General features: G+C 31.4%; 1 long non-coding RNA gene across 1 annotated transcript; it reads left to right on the top strand.

Moving 5' to 3' along the window:
- The first annotated feature begins 12,634 nt into the window (after positions 1-12,634).
- Positions 12,635-21,047, top strand: LOC136269608 (uncharacterized). The gene is made up of 5 exons (XR_010711577.1): positions 12,635-12,782; positions 12,894-12,946; positions 13,072-13,221; positions 19,746-19,833; positions 20,455-21,047. It is a non-coding gene; the product is annotated as an uncharacterized lncRNA (long non-coding RNA).
- The last annotated feature ends 4,244 nt before the right edge of the window (positions 21,048-25,291 follow it).

Below are 25,291 nucleotides of genomic sequence, written 5' to 3'. Positions count from 1 at the left end.
AAAACCTTAACCAGTAAATTTATTCAAAGTAAACCAAAACATTACAAATACTTTGACAACATCTTAACAATTTTCACTCTGTATCCTGCCTTAAACTCGTCAAATGACAAATGGTCGACCATTAAGAATACCTTAGTTAAGCATCGTGAATATAAAATTTCGAAAAAGAAAAAAGAAAATTTTTCAGCTGAAACCGTGAGCATGCTCCTTTAAGGCTACCTTTGGTGTCTATTATTTTGAAAAAAAAAATAGCTTGTGTTGGATCTTTTGGTATCAACTGTTTTGGAAGATGCGTTGACGGGTTCTTTGGGTTTGGATGTCTGGGTCGCTGTAATTGCAGTGAGGACCAAATCTGTGACAGTCGTGACGGGTGTATTGAGGACAAGATAAGACAATATGAAGGTATAATTTATATGATGAGAATGCTCTCAGTGTACATTAACGTCTCAAATGAAATTCAAATGCGCTTGTCCAATGCTACATGTAACATGTATTTATTGTTTTAATTAAAGATCTGCATACAGAAAACCAATTCTGGAAAGATACTTTTAGTGCTTATCAGGAATTTCAAGATAATTTAGAAATTAATGATTGGAATGAGTATGTATGTCAACCTTTATGGTATAACAAAAAATTTAGAATTGACAAACTTTTTTTTTATAAATCCTGGTATGAAAAAGGGTTAACTTATGTAATTGATCTTTTAGATGAAACTTGTAATTTTTTATCAATGGATACTCTTCAAAAGAAATTTAGCATTAAAACAAATCATGTAACATGCAATGGTCTACGAATGACAATATTAGCAGACTTAAAGAGGTACAATTTTGGTAGAAATGGTTTTATTATTAGACCTATGATTCCAGTTAACATTAAGATGTTTGTTCAAACAAAGAAAGGATCAAAACCTATGTATAATATTCTAAACACAGCAGTAGTAAAACCAAAGGGTAAAGATAAGTAGACATTTTGAAATTAGTGATAAGCAATGGAAAACTATTTATTATCTTCCATTTCTAGTTTCAAAAGATAGTAAACTGCAGTGGTTTCAATACCAAAGAAATCATCATATTCTAACTACTAATAGTCTTATGTACAAGGTAGAAATAACAGATACATGTACAAATAAATGTTCCTTTTGTAAAGGAGAAGAAGAAACGATTTATCATTTGATTTGGGAATGTCCCATTTTTCAAAGATTTTTAGAACAACTGCATAGTATATGTATATCAAAAGATATTGAATTAAATTTAAGCAATGACACTTTTATTTTTGGACAAACTAATAAAAATGAATCACAGAACTGTTTAATATTTTGCTTATGTTAATAAAACAATACATTTAGAAGGCTCAGTGTCAAAATACCTGTCTATCTATCAAAGGTTTTCTAAATATTTTCAGTTCTTACTTTAAAACCCTGAAATACAATGCTCATGACAGTACAAATATCAATAGTTTTAATACTTTCTGGCAGAAATGGTCTCTTATACTTTAATTTAATGTTTTTTTTTATTGGATCTTTTAATAACTATATATTATATTATATGTGATTTTTAAATCCTTCCCTCCCAATTTTTTTTTTCTTAATTTTTTCCCTTTCCTTGTCCTTTTCTCTTTTCTACATTACATGTACAGAGCAACAATGCGTTTATTTATTATTTTTTAGAAGTTGTGCATAAGAGAAAATATTATATTTCCTGCAATTTAACATTATACAGTCATGTATAACTGTGTGCACATTTTCTTTATTGTTGTTGTCTCCTAAATTGCTGATATATTTTCCTATTTCTTAATAAGTTGTAAGCAAATTTGGTTTTTCTGATTATTCTGGTCAAACTGTATGTCTTATCGCTTGCTGCTTGTTTACTTGTTTGCCCAATAAAAAAAAACAAAACAAAAAAATGTGTTTATTGTCATGATTGTAGAATCTCCAAGAATATACCTTTATATAATAATCCTACTATGTGCTTTTATAATCTTCCTGCTTGTGGCACTGGTGGCAGTATGCATAAAAAGGTAACGATTGTAATAAATTCTCGCTAGAGACAAGTTCATGTAATATCCCCCTTTATCTTCCACATACAGACATTTTCCCGTGGCGACATATTTCTGTGTTCACCGTTTTTCCTCTTTACCACATTTTTCAATTTTTTTTTATATCACTTTGGTGTAAATACCTAAATAAATGCGTTTTTCTCGAGAATTTGCAATAAATTTGTAACTTAGATATGTGAAGGTTTTTCCTACAGTTTTATTTTTGAAATGATATCAACATTTTTTCAAAGTTTGACAATCTGAATACCTTTTTACATTTTGCCAGACATCATTTTTTAGTAGCATGATAATATGAAATATGGTAAATAAAAAACAAGTTAAACATTTAGTTATATTATTTGGAAAAATATAATTTTAAATTTTAGAGTGATAAAATAAAAAAAATGTTTAAGAATGTTAAATTTATCGATAAATGAAAGGAAAGAAAAGTGCCTCAAATTCCTAATCGCAATAGAAAACATCACAAATAAACTATAATAATGTTTTTTCCATATAACAAAGCAATCATTCTTTAAATGATATTTTTGCATTGAAAGAAAACCGTTTAACTACAATGAAAACCTTGGACAGAATATAAGCTATACTTTCTTGCATATCCATCTACATATTGCTGTAGTGGGATTTTTAATTATATATTAGAATAAAATTGTCTTCTGAACATACCAAACAGTTCATTTGTTTGTTTTTTTTACTTAAATATACGAATATTTTAATTATTTGTCTTCAGAAAATTTATACCTTCTCGACATTACCAGCATGAACTTGTTCACACTGACACGCCGGGAGATTACACATCTAATGAACATCAAAGTTACCTAGAATTTGTCACTGGCTCTGGACAAATGTTAGAGAACAGTTCACTTAAAAATCAGTCTGAAGAGTTACAAAGTAGTGAGTTAAGATCTACAAGTTATGAGTACACAAATCGAAGACTTTTTTCAAGAGAGGACAAAACCTTATCTCAAAGAGAGAACATGCAAGAAATTCGTCCCGAAAATAATATTGAATCTCCTTTAGGAGCAGACGTACGGAAGTCAATCAAAGACAATCTTAAAAAGAATAGAGAGGGGAACAGTATTCTACGAATATTATCGCCAAGAATATCTCTGCATGATCCAAACCACAGTAGTAGTTATATTTCTATTGTTGACGAAAAGTCCACATCTTGCTGAAAGAAGTTGAAAAGGGTTATGTGTTTATGATACAACCTCCACGACTGTGTTGCTCTTTGTATTTCTGATGCAATGTCCACGACCATGTTGTTTTTTTTACAGAATGTTTAATCATAGTTTAATTGTAGTTTAATCGATATTAGTACCATAATTATTTTTGATTAAAGACACGCATTGTAGATTTGTCAATGTATTTGTGGTATGAAAAATACAAAATCCATTTCTTTTTATTGTTACAAGTATATTGATTTTGGAAATGGAAGGATTTTATTTTAACATACCTGGTACCTTTTATATAATAAATCAATTATATGTTATATATAAAAAAAACAAATTATACATTTAAGATAAACCCAATCATTTTAAATAGATTTTATGTTTTTTGATAAGTACATGTACATTCAAAATTAAAAGTATTATACAATCATTGTGATATAAGTTTATCCTGTCACTATCATTCAATTTCCAGATCAACATTTTAGTTGTCTGTCCCAATTAAGGGGCTTTTGAAGAGCAATAAAAAATATTGATATATATATATAAGGAAAATAAAAAATGTACAATTCAACAAATGAGTCATGTAAGAGACATGTTTATTTTTCTGCCTTCACCACATATGTTAGTCGTTAGGTTCAATTTAACCTCTCTTGTTGGACGTAAATGTTTTTATAATGGATGGCTTTAAATTCCGAGAAAAAAACACTGACTATAAAAACTGTTGGATCTACACTATTTTACCTATATAATCCTTTGTAATAATTCAATCTCAATTGTGTCCATACCATACTCACAGGGATCATAATTTGAACAAACTTGAATCTACACTATAAGAGAATGCTTCCACAAAAGTTTCAGCTTCTTTGGCCAAGTGATTTTTAGAAGATTTTTGAAAAATACTAAATTCTTTTCAATAGTTAGTACTTATCTCCCTTGGCAAATTTGAATCCCTTTTACCTAAGAATGCTTTTAATCAAGTTTGGTTGAACTCGGGTCAGTGGTTCTGGAGAAGAAGTAGAAAATGTTAAACGTTTACTGACAGCCAGAAGGACAGACGGACACCGAGCAAAAAGTTATCAGAATAGCTCACTTGAGCTTTCAGTTCAAGTTGGCTAAACAACACAAACCCAAATGTTGTGCCAGTTATAAGGTAATAGCAAAAATTGTCAAAGCCGCTGATATAATATCTAAATAGTTAATAACAAATATAACATTAAAATGTAAGTGCAATTTTTTTTTATTTCAATCAAACTTATTAGTACAAAAATACAAAAAGTGCCATAACTGCAATGAAAATTTCCTGCAAATATGAACATCTATGAATTATGCATTTAAAACTTTAAAGTATCATGAAATTCTATTCAGTGGTTTAAGAGAAGTTGCGTTGACAAACTGTGACAGTTGTATATTCAATAAAGGCCAGAAAAAGACATTCAATGTATTAACATTTTTAGAAAAACAAATTATGGAATAGAAAGTTTGTGCAAATATGCACAATTGCAGGTTATGTATCCATGATCTAAAAAATTAATGAAATTCTTTTCAGCATTTATTAAAAGGTGCGCTGCCAAACAGTTTTAATTGTATATCTGATAATAGCTTCCACTATAAGTCCAAACGGGCAAATGTACCTATATATTACATGTAATACAATAAGATATGATTCATATGAGGAAATTAAACTGATGACGTTACACAAGATTGGCGAACTTCTTTCGCTTCAAATATGCATACTGTGTAATTCAAGCTTTGATGCATCAGGTAAGCTGCCTTTCATGCAGTTAAGAATTTTAGATTGTACATTTAAGAATATTCCATACAGACATGTAGTAATCTACTGTGATTTTGAAAAATGATAAAACATCTTAATGACAGTCAGAAAAATGGCAGTAGATGGTTATTCCGAAGACTTTGTCCACAGAATTTTTAAATCAAGGGAGGGATGCCATGAAAAATAATGTTTTGCTTGTGGTGTGAACGTTTCAGGGTAGGTATTTAACAAAACAGTAAATTTAATCTTGAGCACTTGAATTAAAGGTGTTTTCCTCTAAACTGGCTATACATGTATGCTGTTACTTGCATTAATTTGTACATGTGACTCTTTTTATTCATTTTAAGCATAGATAAAGTTAAAAATGTCTTACTGAAGTATTGTAAATAATAAAATCGGAAAAATAATTTTAGACCAAAATCGTGACCATGCCCATTTAATGCACTCCATTGGCTTGAACTTGTTTGATTACATGTACCACAATATAGGTATTTTATTTTGGGGGACCTTTCCCAAGGAGAATTTAAGCCCCAGAAACTATTTTGATGAAGAAGAATGTGGTACATACTATGCTTATTATCGGTATTAGAACTGCTAGCTTATGTCTTTTGTACATGGCAACTTAAATGATATTTTATGAGGTTAATAGTGAAAATCAGTTACGTTGAAATTAGGTTTCCCTTATCTGTAGGCCAAACAAGATGAAAAAGGAAGTCAAAGAGTCCGAGAAGAAAAAGGGAGTCAAAGAGTCCGGACTGCACAATGTTCTTCTCTTGATGCACAGGTGTAATGTTTACCCTGCGAGCTAAATTTTTGAAAGGTTGTTGCAGACACCATGGAGTCAGAATTGCAGTAGGATAATAGAGATCCCTGACCTCTACAGATATTTCGCTGGCATATTTTTACCTCTTTTGCGTGTGCACAATTAGCTGGATATAAGTATAATGCAAATAATTATCAAAATGACATTTGATTGGCTTTCGTGTCCGATTTACAACAAATCATCGTGTTCCACTCCTTCCAATGTCTTGTTTCACTTTTGATTTGAGTTATACGACAAGTCCAGATAACGCAAACGACAACAATCGATGACGGCAAGATTTATTAGAACTGAGGATTTTGCCTTATTGTTGAACAAAAGGGACGCTATTAATTATTAGAACAGGAAGATTCTACCCGACGTGGCTGGTGCCACCTTGCCATTGGCCGCCACCTGCTGGACGTGCAGTGGGTCTATGCACAAAGCATATCTAATGATAATCTCACAGACAGACAGAAAAACACCACCCAGACCTTTAAATGCATATACATGCTTTGAATAATACACATGTTGAGTTGAAATACATTTATTGTTACTTAAGGCACAGTTGAACAAAACACAACAGTTTTTAACCTTACAAAACAAAATTGGTAATAGTAGGCCGCAATTTTTTGTTGAGGACAGGGATACCTACAAGAGTACCAAGACAACTATGGGCACTCAAGGGGGCGAGTGTAAGCACAAGCACGGTCACCACGTTCTAGATCGATGAATGAGCGACTGCCCTTTTCCCGGTCTCATGCCACCTGATTTATACATTACTTACCAGACTGTGGCCTCCCCCCGCTTGTGCGAGGTGGAGATGGAGCCAGCCATGACGTCTGGGGTTATATATTTTATAAAAACTTATGTACAACACCCCGAACACGCCCCCCCCCCCCCCCCCCCGGGGAGACAACCAGGTCATGGGGCCACTTGATCACAACATACTCCAAAGTACCCCGCAGCTCCCCCCCCCCGCCCATCCTTAATTGCGACATGAAGCATAAACCCCATTTCAACCAAAGTAACCTAAGCAAAGTACTTTAACCTTGTTATAATTTATTTCAACCCCCTTCTAGCTACTAAATTTGGTTTTAGTGATGCCAACGGTATGCGTTGTCTTTGCCTTCAGCGTCCATGTGGTCAACAGGAAGCATTGGCGCCTGTTTTTCCTGTAGGGGCCTGGAGATCTAATTGCTATATTCTGAAATACAAAAGAAGAGAACAGCAGACAATTGAAATTAATGCAAAGGGTGGGTGGGAAGGGCTAAAAAGTACGCCTGCTCTAGAGCTCGACTGTGGTTAAAAGAAATTCCGATCGTTGGGAAGCTGATTAGTTCGTACCGCGACTTTTTAGCAATGTTAAAGGTTTGCGAAATTATATTTAAAATGGTTACCAATCCTGTCCTAAATTAATATTTGCCTATTTGATATAAAATCAAATAATCTTGATTAAATGAAAAATGCTGTTTATTTTTTCTGCAATTGTGTGCAGTGAATTGTCGACAAACTTTGAAGGTTTGCCAATAAGAGAATTGAACAAGGCGTTGAAATCTGTTTACGTTGGGTCAAGAAAATTAAAACATCAGAGGTTTCCAAGGAAGTAAATAATAGAGCATTCCATATGCTTTAAACTTTTTCATAAAGAAACATGAAAAACTGACATTATAAAAGAATTAAATGAGAGCAGCAACGAAATTTTCAAAACAGTATTTTGGGGCCACATTATTTTAAACCCCTTCTACTATGAGAATTGCAATTCATAACGAGATGTGAATATAATTTTTACGACCATTATTATTCTGAACATCCTCTACAGTGGGAATGAACAATAGGAGAAGGTTGAATATTTGGCAGCTGTAACATCTTGAACGACTCTTCCAGATTTGAACTGAAAATCAGATGGATGGGTCCAATATTTAGCGGCCATGATATATTGAACCTGGCTTCACTGTATAATTGTATGGTGGGTTAAATATTTCGACGGGTTCAAAATAATATTTGATACGTGTATTTGATACCAACACTCTAATTAGTTTATAGAGCAAATTTTGATTATAAATTACGCAGAAGAGAATATTTGAAATCCAGAATCAAGGACAATTGAAGGTTTCTACATGTAACGATGATGCTGACAGATAAAAAGTTATTTAAACTGTTATTTCTTTATCTGTGATACAATCTGTTATTCAGAATGTAATATCTTTCAAACTTTTGCAATGAGTTTTATGAAAATACTCAACATTGAATATTAATATTTTTGTTAAATATTGACATTGTAAGGACATAATTTAATAAAAGGAGTTGAATAAGTTTAGTATTTTAGTCTCCAGGTTTTCTTCAGAACCACTATGAGAACCAAATGGTTGCTTTATTATAGAACTCTCGAATGAGATGTAAAAACAACGGTCTTTGAGAGTAGGTGTATCATATCACACTCAGCATTAAAATGATATTGTATTTTAAAACAATCAAATATTGTGTAGTTGAACCATCTTTTTAGGTACTATATGGTCAACAATTTACTTATCAAACTTGTTCTAAAATCTAAAATACGATATGTTTGGCCATTATATTAACTATTTATAATTAAAGAAGAAATCCATATATTTTAGACTTAAAATCTAAATATTTTTCTGTATTTTTATACAGAGCTCTTCATCTCAAGGATATTTTTTTTCTTTTATTAAAATCAAGTTCATTCACATAATCATTATAACATCATCATCATACATCACACATTTAATGTCTACAAATAATCACCTATATTGTGGTAAATATCTTTTCTAATACAACCAGTCATTTTAAGAACAGTATTTTGCATACACAGCATACTTTTCAAGCTAAGTAAGAGGTTTTTCTCTGACATTTTCTCATCCTTTAATCTACATTTCATCTTATATTTATACATACTAAAGGCAGTAAAAGCTATTAGATTGTTTAAAAGTAGTGATTTGTCGCTTACTTTAGTATAGAATCCAAGTACAATAATTTTCCAAGTAATATCAAATTTTAGAAAGAAGCTGACTTTCCCCCAGATAGTCTTGATAATTTTTCAATCATATTATAAATGTTCAATGTTTTCTTCATCTTTACATATTTCACATAACGGGGATACATCTTTATTCCACTTGCTTACATAAGCATTGTTGTTCAAAATACCATGTAACAATTTGTAGTTAAATTCTGATATTCTTTTCTCATACGTATTCTTAACTTTAGACATATACATTTTTCCAAATAAAACTTTCCGTAATGTTAAATATCCTTTTCCATTTATTCTCTTGGATCGGTTTAATGAAATTTAGTATCAATAAATATAGAGATGAGTAAAAATTGCTTTTTACATTTCTTATTGATTCTACAACATTTTTTTAAACAAAAAATGTACATCTTTTCTTATGTTACCATATTTTGCATATGAACAATCAAATTTTTGTCTATATATCTTAATAGCTTTCTAAAGCATTAAATATTCACACAGACAGGATATTATTCTTTTAATCAGTTTGTTTGAGAAGTACGTAATATCACACAATTCCTCTGTTTCGTCAAAAATATCTTTTACATACAAAATCCCACTCCGTATCCAATTATTAAAAAACGATGGTTTTGAATCATATTGAAAAAGTTTATTATCCATATAAATTGGCTTAAGAACTCATCTCTCGTTAAGCTACCAATCACTTTTTGCTTTTTACAGCTATTAAACACAGTACTCACATTTCCATTAAATTTAGGAAGTTTAAGCATTTCAAAAAATTCCAAATCATTCAATTTACACTTATTAGTCTTAATAATATCAAAGACCGAAATATTCTGTTGTTGTAAAATACTACTTAGTGTTCTGTATGTGATGCTCTCTACATTTACTATTCGAGTTATCCATGATGCCTTTGCAGCATAAAAAAATTTGCTCTCAACATCAATTATCCCAATACCACCTTTTTCAATATTACCAATTCAAGTGTTTCCTTAATTCTGTCTCTTTTTTCATAAAAAAAAGTTGTATATAAGTTTTTAGACGCTTTTAAGGAAATCAACATTTGTGTTTTGTAAAAAAAAAAGGCATGGTATAATATCTTGGAAATAGCTAAATTGTTAATGATTGTACATTTTCCAAATTGTTAATGATTGTTGTTCATTTTCCAAATATTGTAAGATTAATATTTCGTTTTTTCCCAAACACTTAGTATTTTTTCAAGTTTTTCAAGTTTGCTTATCTAGTTTTTCTCATAGCACACAGTTTTCTCATGCTCAATGTAGATTTCCAGAGATTTAGTGCAGGTTTTCGTAATTCTTATCCCGTTGATAAAAGATTCATTAGCGTATTTGTTTATATATGTACTAGTTAATAGGCATTCTGTTTTATCTATATTTAGTCTAGGTCCGGTAACTCTTATGAATTCTGAAACTGTTTTTAGTATCTTAGTTACTGATTCAGTGTCTTTTATAAATCCTGTGCAATCATCAGCATGTTGAACGATTTTTATATTATCATCAGTTGTATCATTTCTTTCAAAGGATAGTCCTCTAATCTGATTATCATTCCTTATTTAAATAGCTTGTACTATTTCTAGTACAAATATGAATAACAATGCAGAGACCGGACAGCCTTGCCGGATACCTCTTTCCATTGTACATGGTGTTGATATCCATTCATTGTTTTACGATCTATAAATGGGTTTATTGTAAAGTGTTTTTATCATTCCCATGAAGCTTAATCCGAAATTGAACTTTGTAAGAGTCTTAAACATAAAATTGTATTCGACTGAATCAAACGCTTTTTCAAAATCAAGAAAAAGAAGTATTCCGTCTAGATCATTTTGTATGTAGTATTCAGAAACATCTAATATTAATCGTGCATTTTCGCCGATATATCGACATTTAATGTATGCACTCTGTTCACGTTTGATAATTTTGATAATTTTATCAGCTACTTTCTGTAAACGTTTTGCTAGTACATGTACAAATATCTTGTAGTCAACATTAGTTAGGCTTAAAGGCCTGTAATTTTTAAAGTTATTCTTTTCTCCATTTTAAAAACTAATGAAATTACAGAGAAAATGGCAGGATTCCTATTTGAATACTTTTAAGTAGGGGTGCATAGTACGTTTCTTCTATATCCTAATATCGTAATAATCGTCTATCTCTTTTTCTAGCAATCGTTTATAATTCATATTCATTTCAGAGTTTTTTTTCTATTTGTTTTATTTGTAATTCAATAAATGCAGTTCGTTTCCTTTTATATTTAGCTAACTGTTTTGAATAATTTATACAAACGTTTTTTAATATTTATTTTTAGATATTCCCATTTACGTATTGGATCCTCGGTTTCTAACTTTTGAGTTTCTTCGTGTATGAAAGCTTGAAGTTTCTTACAAAAAGTTTTGTTTTGAGGGGCAGTCCAATATTGAGGACTTACTGAAAGATTTTAAAAAAGGCCGCAAGAAGAACGACAAAAACGATGCCGGATAAGTAAGTAAGAATCCTTCAGCACCTAACAGTTCAGGGACAATTCTGCTTTGAAACTACTCTCTTAACGTTAAAGGTCTAAATATAATTATATGAAAAGAGAACAATACCTTTTAATTGGTTGAAAGAAGCCCAATACGACATAACTTTTTTTTTTTAAAGAGACTCATTCTGTAAAGGAACAAGAATTTTTTTTTAAATTCGCAATGGTTTGGAGAAATATTGCACTGTTTTTCGAACTCTGTACACAGTGGAAGTGTTTCAATCTTGTTTTAAAATAATAGTAAAATAGAGATTTTAAATTATTATAAATCTTTAGATGGTGGGAGATTTTTAATTAGTGTAAAATACAATGATTAAATATTGACATAGGTAAATGTTTATGCCTAACAGCGAGAAGGATAGAATTGATTTTTTAAGAGAATAACTACATGGATTAACAAAAATGCTACGAACCTAGATAATGTCATATTGTGTGGGGACTTTAATTGCCAGCTTGATACAAAAAACAATGATAAAAATGTTAATATTCTAAATAAAGTTCTAAAAACATATTTTAAAGACTGCTGGATATCAAGCGGGAAAACCTGTATACAGGGCCTAACATGATTTAATACACCCCAAAGTAGAATTGACTATGTCTTTGCTTCAGAGAACTTAGTTTTTCCACTGAATAATATGTTTTTGAGAAAAACCCCTAATGTTGATAATAATAGATTTACAGATCACTTAGGTATATATTTTGAACTGTGTACTTGCGATAATTCACGGGATGCTGGTTATTGTAATCTCAAGGATATTTAAAATATAGTAAAAATGACAATGGCCGTCCAGACCTTATTAGTAGGCAAAAATGAGGGAGAGAGAGGGGCAGAGACATGCAGAGAACAGCTTCATAAGCTTGTCAACTTTCATGTTATTAAATTCTTCAACATCTGTGTAAGCACGTGTTGCACTCATATCGAAATAACAAAATATTTTCCCAGACTAAATGATATCAATGAAGCAACGAAGGAGATCCCTTTTGCTTGTACAGGAAATGATAAATCAAAACAATCTTTAACATTTGGTATCAAGTTCCAAACTTATGAGATTCCATATGTAAAGGGTGCTTCAAATGCACTTTCTAATAAATAGAACATGTATTAACAAAAATTAAAAATGTAGATAAACCTCTTTTTAAAATAGAACATGAAACGAAATCATAATCTTTTTCAAAAAGAGATTATCGTCATCCATAGTTTTTAGCGAACGGAATATTATGTTTTCCTGCCCTTTTCTAATGCTTTTTAATGGATACTGCTTTTGAGACCACCTTTACAAAAGAAAAGCTATAAGTACAGAGCATAAACGGTACAAAATATTTTAACCAGGTAATGAAGCCGAGTATATTGTATGAAATGGATGTATGTTATTTTTGGTTTATAAGTGTTTTGGCTGGTTTAAGCATTTTACTAAATCTGCACGATATCCAAAGTTTGAAAACGTCTGGTGTATGCAAGCAGTATGAGTAAGTTTAAAATTAATAAATGAAATGAATCAATTATCTTTTTCAACATTGTACGTTTTAATAAACATTCCTGGTCTTAGTTTTTTGTTTAAATCTGTTTATCTTAAACAGCGGGTCGCATCGATGCTGCAGCAACTATCGACAAGAGGGTCAGCATTGTATTCGTAAGTTGTTAAAATAGAAAAATACATTTTTTTATATTGAAGTAAAGTTTACCGCTAAACAATCAAACAAACTTGTACTTCTACATGTACCTAATGTGAATGATATATCAATGTCATATGAACAGCGTGTGTTGGATCTTTTGGTATCAACTGTTCAGGAAGATGCGTTGACGGGTTCTATGGTTTTGGATGTCTGAGTCACTGTAACTGCAGTGATGACCAAATATGTGACCATGTTGTCGGATGTAAAAGAGACAAGACAAAGCATGATACAGGTATGATATGCTATTGATTAAGAATGAATAAATCGTATATGACTTTAAAGGGGCATTATCACGATTTTGGTCAACTTCTGTTTTTCTATTTTTATTGTTTACAAGGATTAAGTAATGCATTTCTAATGATCAACCAAATATTTAGTGTCAATCGAAGAGAAATAGTCAAGATACATAGTTGTAGATACAGAGCTCACAATTTTTTACCATGTAAAAAAGGCTAGTGTCATGTTTTTGTTTACATTAGTTCAAATAGCGGAAAGAGTTCATTTAAAGCTGTCCGATTTTTTTCTTTTTTATTTGTTAAATTTCTAGCGTTTGTCACATTCAAATTTTGTCTAACTTGCATTTTTTTTAACATTCAAAATGAAAAAAAACCCATGATATTGGCTTTGTTTACATAACACAGAATTGCGAGCTCTGTATCTCGCTTAAAACTGGACCACCCCTGCGAATGTTATTGTTATTTAGATTTTAGAGTACGTGGTTTTATTTGACCCTTTTAGTTTCGCAGTAAAAATCGTGCCTCGTGTTTATAGTCTATTTTATAGAATCTAGCTACTTGTTGTCAAATATATATTCTAGACGTATATTGATTTTAAACTTTATTTTCATTAATTGGTGGATTAAATGTGTTCTTGAAATAAATGTGACAATACAAAAATAGGGTTTTTTTCTGCTGTTGCAACAATAACATGCGTAGCAGAGATCCCCCTTGAAATCAATTTATTTCGATCCGCGCCTGACCTAGGAATAACATCAATAGTGAAAGAGATTACTATTTTATGCAGAATGTTCCTTGAAAATGGCTCGATATACTAAGTTTTTATGCAAACTATTCATCCATTTTTTTTTTATAAATAACATAGTATTTCACACCACAAGCATCAAACATGGCTATGATTTTATTTAGCAACCCATTGTTTATATTTTCAACCACTCTACACGTGGTTGAACACGAACGATAACTCTGTTCTGAATATCATCGTTAAATTTAAATAACCGCTATATGGTGAAATGAGACATACATCTTAAAAGATTTTATTGTTTTAACATAAATCAAAGTAGGATATGATATGAAAATTGACCAGTACTTACATATTTTGAGAATATTATCTGAACACTTATACTTCCGCTCGAAATTTCACAGGAACTGAACAAATCTAGGTGAAGTCTCGTGAACTTTCATTCGAGCACCTCTGGATTACTTACATACTTAGCAACGATAAAGAAAACATCCCGAACACATTCGCAGGGGTGTGGACGACTGGCGCTTAAATTTGGGTTGACTATTCAGTATTAGAAACGCCTTACTAAAAACATTGTAGTTATTAAACACGGCAAAATAAAGTTTGAACGAAATCATGACATCTCTACGAAAGCCGAGAAGGATCATTCGAGATTCGAGATTCGAAATACGAGATTCGAAATACGAGATTCGAGATTCGAAATTCGAGATTCAATATCTAAATTAACCAATCAAATCATGGATCTGAAACCTGTATCCTAGCAACATCAAACTGTTCTAAATAAAGATCATTCGTACATGCTCTTGCCTACAACTAAATGTCTTAATAGCTCTTATATAGTGGTTATAACATGGTTAAATTAACATTGATGAATTAACCCCACACAGTATAAACAATTAAATTAGAAATAACACTGTTGGCTTTGCGAATCTAAATGGTTTTGTTTGCCCTGTATGTATTTCCCCCCGAACAATTTTAACCCGAAGTGTATTCGCCCCAACTGTGTAAAAATTGGCTCGCGAAGAACGATCTGTTTAATCTAAATGTTTTAGCTATGAAACGAAACTCAATGAAATAATCGACATGTCAAAATATAGGTAATGATAAAGTTTTAAACCATAGCAGATATAATGATTTACAACCTCGTAGACAAAAATCCAGATAAGAATAGTGTATTGTAGGGTATGGCAATGCCATTGTCGATATATGAGAGAGAGAGAGAGAGAGAGAGAGAGAGAGAGAGAGAGAGAGAGAGAGAGAGAGAGAGACACACACACACAGACAGACAGACAGAGTTTTGTAGTGTCAAATTAAGTTTTGATTTAGAATTTGAAATTGATTTGATTTGTTACAAGCATATATAGACAATAATTAAGCCTCTAAAAGGAGAAAAGAGAGGAGGTAGCTAGGGTAGGGCAGACCAACAAGCAAGCTTTAATTTTAACGGTGTTAGCGCACCTGTGATTTACATCGACTCTCTCTCTCTCTCTCTCTCTCTCTCTCTCTCTCTCTCTCTCTCTCTCTCTCTCTCTCTCTCTCTCTCTCTCATCACCTAGCATTTCCTTTTCCGTGAGGGGGTTTGGGGTATTTGTGATATCTTACATTAGCTAGCGAAAATGATAAAAAAAAACATGAAATTTTCTTTAAATTGTGTGCGGATGTTGTACTCCAATAATCTGTTTTCAGTATAAACATTTCAAGAGGGGGGGGGGCTATAAAGTCCTAATTAGTTTGCCAATTATTCTGTCCCCACTTTGTTTTCTCTTCGTTTTCCAGGTTTTTTTTATTTGGCTCGGCAAATTAATATAAAACTTTTTGTGTAGCTCCATAACGATGCACTGTAGATAAATTATGAGTAGTTTTACTTTTGATAAACAGGTACATATCCGTACTTGATTTTTAATTTGACTCTTATAATCGGATTTAATATTCCAATAAATATAGGGTAGGGAAGAGTAGACGGGACTTTTTTGCGCATATCCTACTGTACCATTCATTCAACACAGGTATTAGCACTCATCGAGTTCGACTTGCTTTCCTTTTTTTCATCCACTGGATTTAAAGCTATTAATTTGTGAAAATATTTTGAATTTATGGCCTGATTATATATAAACAAGCTTATCTTTTAAAAAGATTGGTGAGCTAGCGCTGTAGCCATCATAAAACACAGAAGCAGATTTCTAAAACATGGGTTTATATTTCTGAATCGATTAATTAAATAGGAAGGCATAGTGGTGTATTGGAATTGTACTGGAGAGGGGTCTCAATTTAGAAATTTGAATCTAGAGGCATGGCATACACAATGTAGCTCATTGACTGTGCCTCAATCATTATGTATCTACTGTAATTTCAATTTCGAAGTGAAAATTTTCAAGAACCATTGGTACTGTTTTGTAGCAATCGTTTCTTCTCGGGCCGTCAAGCTCGGAAAACATATCCGAAGTTGTTTTCCGAGCTTGAAGAAATTTAAGATAAAGCTAGCTATTAATTATAATATTGAAAATAACTTTGCATTATAAGACATAAGCTACTAGCTGTTACTTTTTGATATGTACAATAAAACACAAATCTTCATGTGATAATGATAAAACGAAATTCAAATGGTACAGTTTATCTAAAGTAGTACAGTATTCCCAGAATCCCCCACTATGGAGTCGAGCATGCGTATCCTAGTGAAAAAGACTAACGTAGTTGCTAGCGCTCGAGAGCGCTAGCAATAAGAGCTGCGCTGGTGCATCTATTTACCCAAATGGACCAAAATATAACCAAATGAATCTAAAAAAATTGACAAAATTAGTTTTAAACTTACGACTCTTTTTCAATTCTAATCGGGTATGTCCTTTAGAAAAATCTTGAACCACACACATTTTAGCAAATAAAACGACAATTGTTTCATTTTTTTATGGGGAGGGAGGTGGTGCCGGTAAAGGACATGTATTGCTTGTGGCAGTTGTGCTATACTCTCATTTGTTATAATAGGTAATACTACCTATTGATATAAAATGAAAGTTTCAAATTACACTGTACATAGCTTCTATCATGCATTTTGACCCGTGCGATAATTTAAAACAATTTTCAAAGCATTTAATGTAATTCAACCGATCATTTTTGAAATTTAATTTTCTGGATCCCCGCCTGATACGTCCGCCTTCTTATATATTAGAATTACATGTACGTTGACCATATGTACACATTAACTTAATCGGCTATGTTATGGGACGATAACATTTTTTATCAATGTTTTTGCAGGATATGTAACAAATAACAGTCTATTTGTTGGTTTTTGCACTGATTATTTGAGATAATTTGCCGCCATCTTTTATGCATTCCACACACCACTCACAGTTTCTTTATTTGGTGTTCTGTGTGTATGGCGACAAATTGGTAAATTTGCACCACTCACCCCTTGTAGCTTCATCCTGATTACATTTGATCTGGCTAAGTGTAATGTAGTAGTATATTAAATACACACACCTTTGTTTGCAGTGCTTATTTACATCCTTAGAGATTTACTTACAAAAAAAGTAAACATTTGTATGACTCATATAAGGAATAAGGAATCATTCTTTGAGTATTATGAGGTGATAATTTTGGTCGGGGCGTGATCAAATCCAATAAAGCCCGAAGGGCTTTATGATAGGTTTGATCACGCCCCGACCGAAATTATCACCTCATAATATTCAAAGAATGATTCCTTATTACTTATATTTATATAATCTTAGGCCATCGTACGATTAAATATTTAAATATAAATAAACAAACCCCGCTGGCGCCTCGATTTGGCGTCGTTTGTATTATGAGTTATATAGTACAAAATCGATAAGTAGTGTTATCACAGGCAAAGACACTGGATAATGTAAATATATGTTATTATTGTCAATTTTGGTGCGGGGGGGGGGGGTAGGAAACTACAGAGAAACTTAACTTGGCTGTGAAACATATGCTTTTAATCTTTCTTATTGATATATCAATGAATGAATTATAACAAAATACATGTACAACAATTAATTTTGAAATATTACTGTTCTCTGCACAAGAAATCGGCAATGTGAACAAATTGGCACCCTATCATCCCTACCTTTAATTGTAGCGAGTAGGTATCCTTCTATATTGAAAACAATTCCAAAAGTAAGACTCATAATAAGTTGTTTACTGAGGAAAAGGAAAAAAAATGTATTTATTAATAATTCCGTATTATGTGATAATATCTCAATGATTTGTTTATAATCATAGTACTAGTGTATCACTGTATGCATACATAAAAACGATAAGTAATGCTTATATTTATTAGTGAAACAGGACAGGTTATTTATATTTAGATCACTTAGATACATGTACTAATCTTCATGCGGGGATCTAGAAAGGAGGGGGTCAGGGGATCTGGATCCCCTCCTCGGGAAAATTGGAGCTTATTTAATTTACATAGTGAAATTTTTTAAAATTGACCTAGGACCCCCTACAGAAAAAATTAGCTACGCTTATGAAGTTCTCTACCATAACCGCATTTTTACACAAAAGGGGTGAATAAACCCGGGTTTTAAACTATTACTGGTGGTGAAATACCCCAGGGTTCAAACGCACCAGGTGGAAATGCACCAGGGCAAACAAAATCACTTAGATCCGCGAAGCACACTGCATTATTACTAGTCTACTTAGATATTCTGTGTAAAAGTAAATACACATAATTATTTAGTTAGGTAGGGAGAAGTGAACATAGCATTTATTAATAGCTATAAAGACATTTATTTGTAGGAAAGAGCATGAACGAATGATCTTTATTTAGAACAGTTTGATGTTGCTAGGATACAGGTTTCAGATCCATGATTTGATTGGTTAATTTAGATATTGAATCTCGAATTTCGAATCTCGAATCTCGTATTTCGAATCTCGTATTTCGAATCTCGAATCTCGAATGATCCTTCTCGGCTTTCGTACATCTCCCTTAAAGATCAAGATCTTGTAAATGATACGAATCTACCATTTCATGAAATTTGAAAAAAATACTATTTTAATAATGGTTTTTATCATACTAGTTTTGTAAGGAACTGTAAACAATACAAACTTAATAGAAATGATAGTTAACAGCAAACACACAGGTTTACCTTTAATTTTCAAGAACACTACTCTTATTTTGACACTTCTAATAACGATGTCAAATTAATACAATAATCCCCGCCTCGACGCTAGAGGCGAATTTAAATACGAGGCGAAATAACGTGAAACCCTTTTATGTCGTTTGTATTGTTAAAAATAAATTGACTTAATTGACCAGGAAAACTCCTGAAATATATATTATTATACACATAGTTAGTATTACCATCGTTTAGAAAAGTACACAAAATTTGATATGAATCGGACCAAGCAATTTTAAACTAGTATTATATGCGGGAACATATCGATATTAAGAGGAATGAAAGGTTATGACCATTTTCACTTTATTGATCTTGGTAAGGAGAGCTCTGAAATTTAGGGAAAAAAATTCAAATTCTTGATATAAAATATTTAAATTTCTACTGTTATATAAAATATTCAAATTTCTACTGTTGTATTATTAAAGTTATAAATGAAAAAATTATATTAAAATATTAAAGGTAGACCTGATGAGTAATGTGTTGACCATCCAGCCTTCTTGAATTTTTTTTAATTTTCACGATGAATCTAGCCCAAAATAGACACATAAATCATTTACTAGATCTTGATCTTAAAGTGATACAGGTGTTGTGTTGCTGCTTTTCACTGAACAAATGTTGTATGTTACTTATTGTTTTATTTTAGAAAAGAATACAAGACTATATATCTTAAGCCTGTCGTCTGGATTTATAATATGCTTACTAGTTTTACTGGTCATAGTTGCAATGAAAAGGTAAGACATCTAATAAACATTAACTTTGGTATTTTATACAAAACAAGTTCCTGTACAACACTAACTTTTAACAAGAGAATTTGTGATTTTCGTAAAATCCTGTTCGGAAATATATTAATTATTTAAATTATCAACATGCAGGATGTATTTGTTTTCCGAAAATTAATAACATCTAACGATAAAGAGAAATTTTTAAACATTTTATTAACGTACTAATTGATGACACTTATTTTTCATCATTAGCATTTGACTCATTTAAGTCAAATACTAATTATTAAAAATATAGTGTATTTCCAGGGAAAGCAGGAAAAATGAAATGTATCTCCAACTTTTTTTTTCAAATCATACTTGTTTATCAACTGAAAATAATACATTTCCACACCTGGAATAAATGCCCATGTTTGATTAGCGTGCAATTTTTTTTTTTACATTTTCATATTCTCATATTTCCCTGAAACGTCATATGTTGCAAGATGTTTATGAACGGCATAAACATGCTCTATACCTGAGCAATGATTTCTTGCATATCTCCTAGAGTAGATATACATAATTGTCAATGTAAAATGTCCTTTGTAGCACGCAATCTTTATAATTAATTATTTTTTTTGTATTTTTCCTCAGAAAAATGACACCATCTCGAAATTACCAGCAAGAACTTGTTAATACGGAAAGTACACTCGTAGAATATTCATTTCCTGAGCACCAGGGGTACTCGGAATATGATCCAAGGCAAATGTTAGAAATTGTAAACACAGAACATCGATTTAAAGACTCACAAAGCAGGAAATCGAGATTTGAGCACTACGAATCCATTAATTCAAAACATGTGTCAACAAAAGTCAAAACTATTTCTTCATGAAGTCACATTAAAATCATACTAAAGAAATAACGTCGTTCATTTGTAAACGATGCAAAGTCTACCAAAAGGAAAGTGAAAGATAAAGTAAAAATGTGTTGTGTCTTATAAAATAATTCTTCTCATGATGTTGCTGAGGAAAAATACTTATCTTACTTTAAAATCGACTGATACATATAATTCACTATTTACCAAATAGCTGCGATTTTATGCAAAAAAGGAAGATTCATTTTATGAACAATATCCACTGCATTTAAAGCTAAACATGTTTAAAAAAGACATGATTAAGTTTACGGTCCAAAAATTAAATTTCGATATACCTAAGTATGTTTTCAGAGACATTAATGAAAATGATTTGTCGGCATTTTATTTCTATATGAAAAAACAAAATCAAAACAAAAACCCACTTTAAAAAAAACAAAAACTAAACAAACATTTACTTTAGTCAGCGTTCGTTTGAAGTTATCATTTCATTTTTTGATTTAAAAAAAACTGTTTATCTCAATTTTATGATCAAATACCCAAGTTGAGAAATATCTCAATGTGAGTCAATTGTTTTGATGATTTGATAAATTTGAAATTGATTTTACATAATTCTGATACGATATGATGTTAATTTTCAAAACGTACAACTTTAAAATTTACTAATGCTAAAAATATTTAAAAAACACCTCTTAAGATACAAAATGATATCCTACTATGGGAGCATTATGTATAACAAAGACTTAAGTTTGTTTTAGATGCTTAAATCATAAAAAATAATGGGTTCCTGTGTAGCAAAATATGAAAGGAATTTATTTTTCTTTGACATTTGCGACATTTTAACTTGATATGTTGCTAAACACACATCTTGAGATGGTATGTGTTTAAGATTGTTAGAACCGTTGTCCTCGAACCCATAGTTCCACATGCTAAATCTAAGGTGCACAAAATCATCAAATAGAAAACGGAAAAAGTCAGATACATCGCTGTTTAAAATATATTGGTGTAAAAGCTAATAAAGGCCTAATAAGATTTGTTCTATGTTATATAAAATTCACTGTGCAATCCATCCTCTTTGAATAGCAAACTTGAGTTTTACTTACAGTGGAATTTTATATAGCAAAATACATATTGAAAACAATTAAATATATCGAAGAAACTGTTCTTCGAGGAAGTGGTGGACTCACAACTGACTTTGTATTATATCAATAACTAAAAAGTAAACCTGATGGCAGTAGACGGACAGTATTTGGTACCTGGTAATTTTGTAATCCCACACACCAAGTTTCAACGAGTAAAGCGATTTTTAACCGTCAGCCATTCAGTCTGCCAGTCCTTTGTTTATGCCAGCGCAACTGCTCTAAAACACTGCTCGGGATTTCATAAAATATTATGTAGGTAGGTAGTAAGGTAAGGATACAATGTGTTGACTTTTACCCCTAGGAATTTGGTTCTATTGAACATAGATTTTGCTATTTATTGAATATTTTACTTGATTATTTTCCAGTGCAGTTTCTCTCTAACCACTGCTAAGGATTTCATGAAAACTTGCAAGTAGTATAAATACAATCTGTAGATGAGCCTACTTGCATGGAATTTTATTTATTAAAATTTTATTGGATTCTTTCCAATTTTAACTATGGCCAGTATTTATAATAGTAATATACAGTTTGTCAGCGGAACTCCTATCCGATACCGTTATAATTTCAGATTTTCCATCCAAGTTGAACTTACAAGGTTAGCCATTATTGAGTTTGCTAATGAAACTGTTTGTCTACGAAACTGTTCTTTAACAACTAATTTGAACAGGTTTTTTTAATGCGTATATTAATAAAAACAATAAAGAGTATCTGGCTACTTTTAAAATCTAGCCAGACCTTAACTGAAACAGATATCATTGCAACTTCTCTTATACAAGTAAATATGAATTCAAAAACCTTATTTTGTAATTTTTTGCCAAAGATAAAAGTATATGTGCGCATATTTGCAGGTTATGTTGATGTGAAGATTTGTCTGTGAGTTTTGTCGCTATTATTTTTATTGTATTTAATACATACACTCATAATGTGTAGCATTTTCAATGTAGAAGCGTAGGATATGTGAGCTTGCTCACGCTTTCTTTCATTATACTCTGTTTCTCTTATATACATGCATGTAACATATTCTAACCAGGAAGATTGATCAATATGAGTACTTCAGAGTTATAATGGTTATAAAGTATATTTAAACTAATTTTTCATCTAATATCAAGGGTTAAAACTAATGAGATTGATTTACTCAATGCGTCACCAGATTTGAAAAAAATTCTATAGTTATCAGTCCAAAGTATCTGAAGATCTTTACGAATTTACTCAATAACATAAGGACGTCAATTAACGTTCATCCTATCACACACTATCACCTTATCATGTCACTACATATTATTTTTTTCAGAACAATTTAAGGCTTAACGCAAAAAGAAGTGTTTAATAATAAATATGTAAATTTGAAATTTCAACCTAAAGAGGATTTTGTCCTCTGATTTCATTATTTATAGAAATATCATCCTATTTTGTAAATCGTTACATTTGGTATATAAACTTTATTGAGTTGCATTTGATTCTTTCTTCTTTTTTTTGCCTTCGTATTTCAAGGAGGAGTTACACCAGCTCGATCTACTGAGATTATTATGACTCTAGAAAGAAAGTAGTACCCCTGACTTACAACCGACACTTTTACATATATTTCCTTTTTCGAAATATCAATATATTTCAATATATGAAATGAAAGAGGTCATTGTTCGGATTTTTCTAAACAAAATGAATTTATCAAAGTTAGCGATATTGAAAGCCCACATCTCAGTCTTCTCTCGATCGATTTTTCTGTAGTCTGTAGATTGATCCGAGCCGGAATAATTGTAGCCTGTGTTCAAATCTGTTTCCGTTCACGATACCACTTTGCTTTCGTTTCTCTTTTCCTGAAATATATCCTAGTTTAAATTGTTCTTCGTATGATGTAAATAAACAATGGAATGATATCAAAATTTAAACCGGTAAAACATAAATGGAACTGTCACCAAAATTCCCATAAAAAGACAATGACCCATATGAAATAGAGACCAATGCCAGCAATGGTCATCTCTCGACGTCAGCTTACACTAAAGTCTAGAAAAATGAAATCATATGATAGAAAATGACCGATTGTTTAATTTTATACATCTTACGCACTTCCAAAAGTGACCTTCTATAAAAATGTTATAACATTCAAAGGACCGATAAATTAGCTATCTAGTGACCAATATTTATTAGTAAACAAAACAGGATTTTAATAGTAAATTTTCATTTTCAGCTGACTGCACGATTGATTTGTCACAAAAATGTAAGGCTGATACAGTAGCAATGTTTAAACTGACTATATTATAAAGTATGCTGTATTCTTTATGGCATTCGTCTAAACATTATATAGCTAAAGCCCATTTCAGAGTATGGCTTATATGAAACATGTAATAAATTGTTTTCCTTCTGATGTTAGAGAAAAGAATGTCTTTGACAAAAATCGTATAAACTGTATATTTTGAATATCTTCCTTATAAGGCACTCTTATCAGTAATTATATATGAAAAAAAGATTTTTATCATGATTACTATTTTGAACATCAAATAACTAAATCAATTCGTGGAAAACAACAAGGAAGTATCATATATTAATTAGAATAAAAATAGTTATAAATCAATTTGAATAAATTGAAATCTGTTTGTCCTTGTGAAACCTTAAATTCAAACAATGCAGTTCTGGTGCTATTTTTAATACAAGCTGGAAAACAAAAAGGATAGCTTTATCATATACTTAATCAATATATGTGTTTTGCAAAACGTTGCATTTTAGGAATCGTTGCTTCTCTGGTAGAAAAATGTTAAGACTTTACTTCTCTAAATCTACAAGTAATATGATATTGACTATATAAAACAAAACTGTTTAAATAAATTTTACATTTGTTTTCAAATATCGCCAGTGGATCTTCATTACAATGTATTCGATAAATTACCCGTTTCTAGGTTGATGAACACATACTCACAAGTTTGAGAAGGAATTTCTATGGGTATATTCACGATTACATTTTGCAATTAGCTCAAAACTCAAAGGTGAATATTTTGTACTTTTGAATCTTCGCGACTTAATTAGAAAAAAACTGGTTATCGTAATTCAAACCTCACTATCTAATAAAGTTAAAAGTTACCGTTTTTTGATACAAACTTCTTGATGATCTTAGGAGAAAAAAAAATAATTATACATGAAATGTATGAAAGAAATAGGATGGATACTGGACTTATATATTTGCAGTCCAAGTGAGACTTTGTAAATTGATGTTCTACGATAAGACACCATTTTAAACGTCCAAACTGCTTCAACCTGGGTTGAAAACGGCGAGTAAAGCCAAATAACACTTTGATAAGGATAATGGAGAGAGAACGGGCTGAATTATTGGAGTGAAGTGCAGGTTTTTGCCAATGACCGTCGTGCTTTGCCTCCTTTGTACTCTGGGCCACAGAAAGGGTAAGCAGGTAAATACAGTTTGGAAACTTTTTACTTAGGCCTCTCGTCATTACTTATATCTTAAGAATAAGATTGAAATTTGGGCTGT

This window comes from Magallana gigas, chromosome 3 (assembly GCF_963853765.1).
Source record: "Magallana gigas chromosome 3, xbMagGiga1.1, whole genome shotgun sequence".
In the NCBI taxonomy this organism is placed as follows: Eukaryota; Metazoa; Mollusca; class Bivalvia; order Ostreida; family Ostreidae; genus Magallana; species Magallana gigas.
This window is presented reverse-complemented; position numbering and strand designations above follow the sequence as displayed.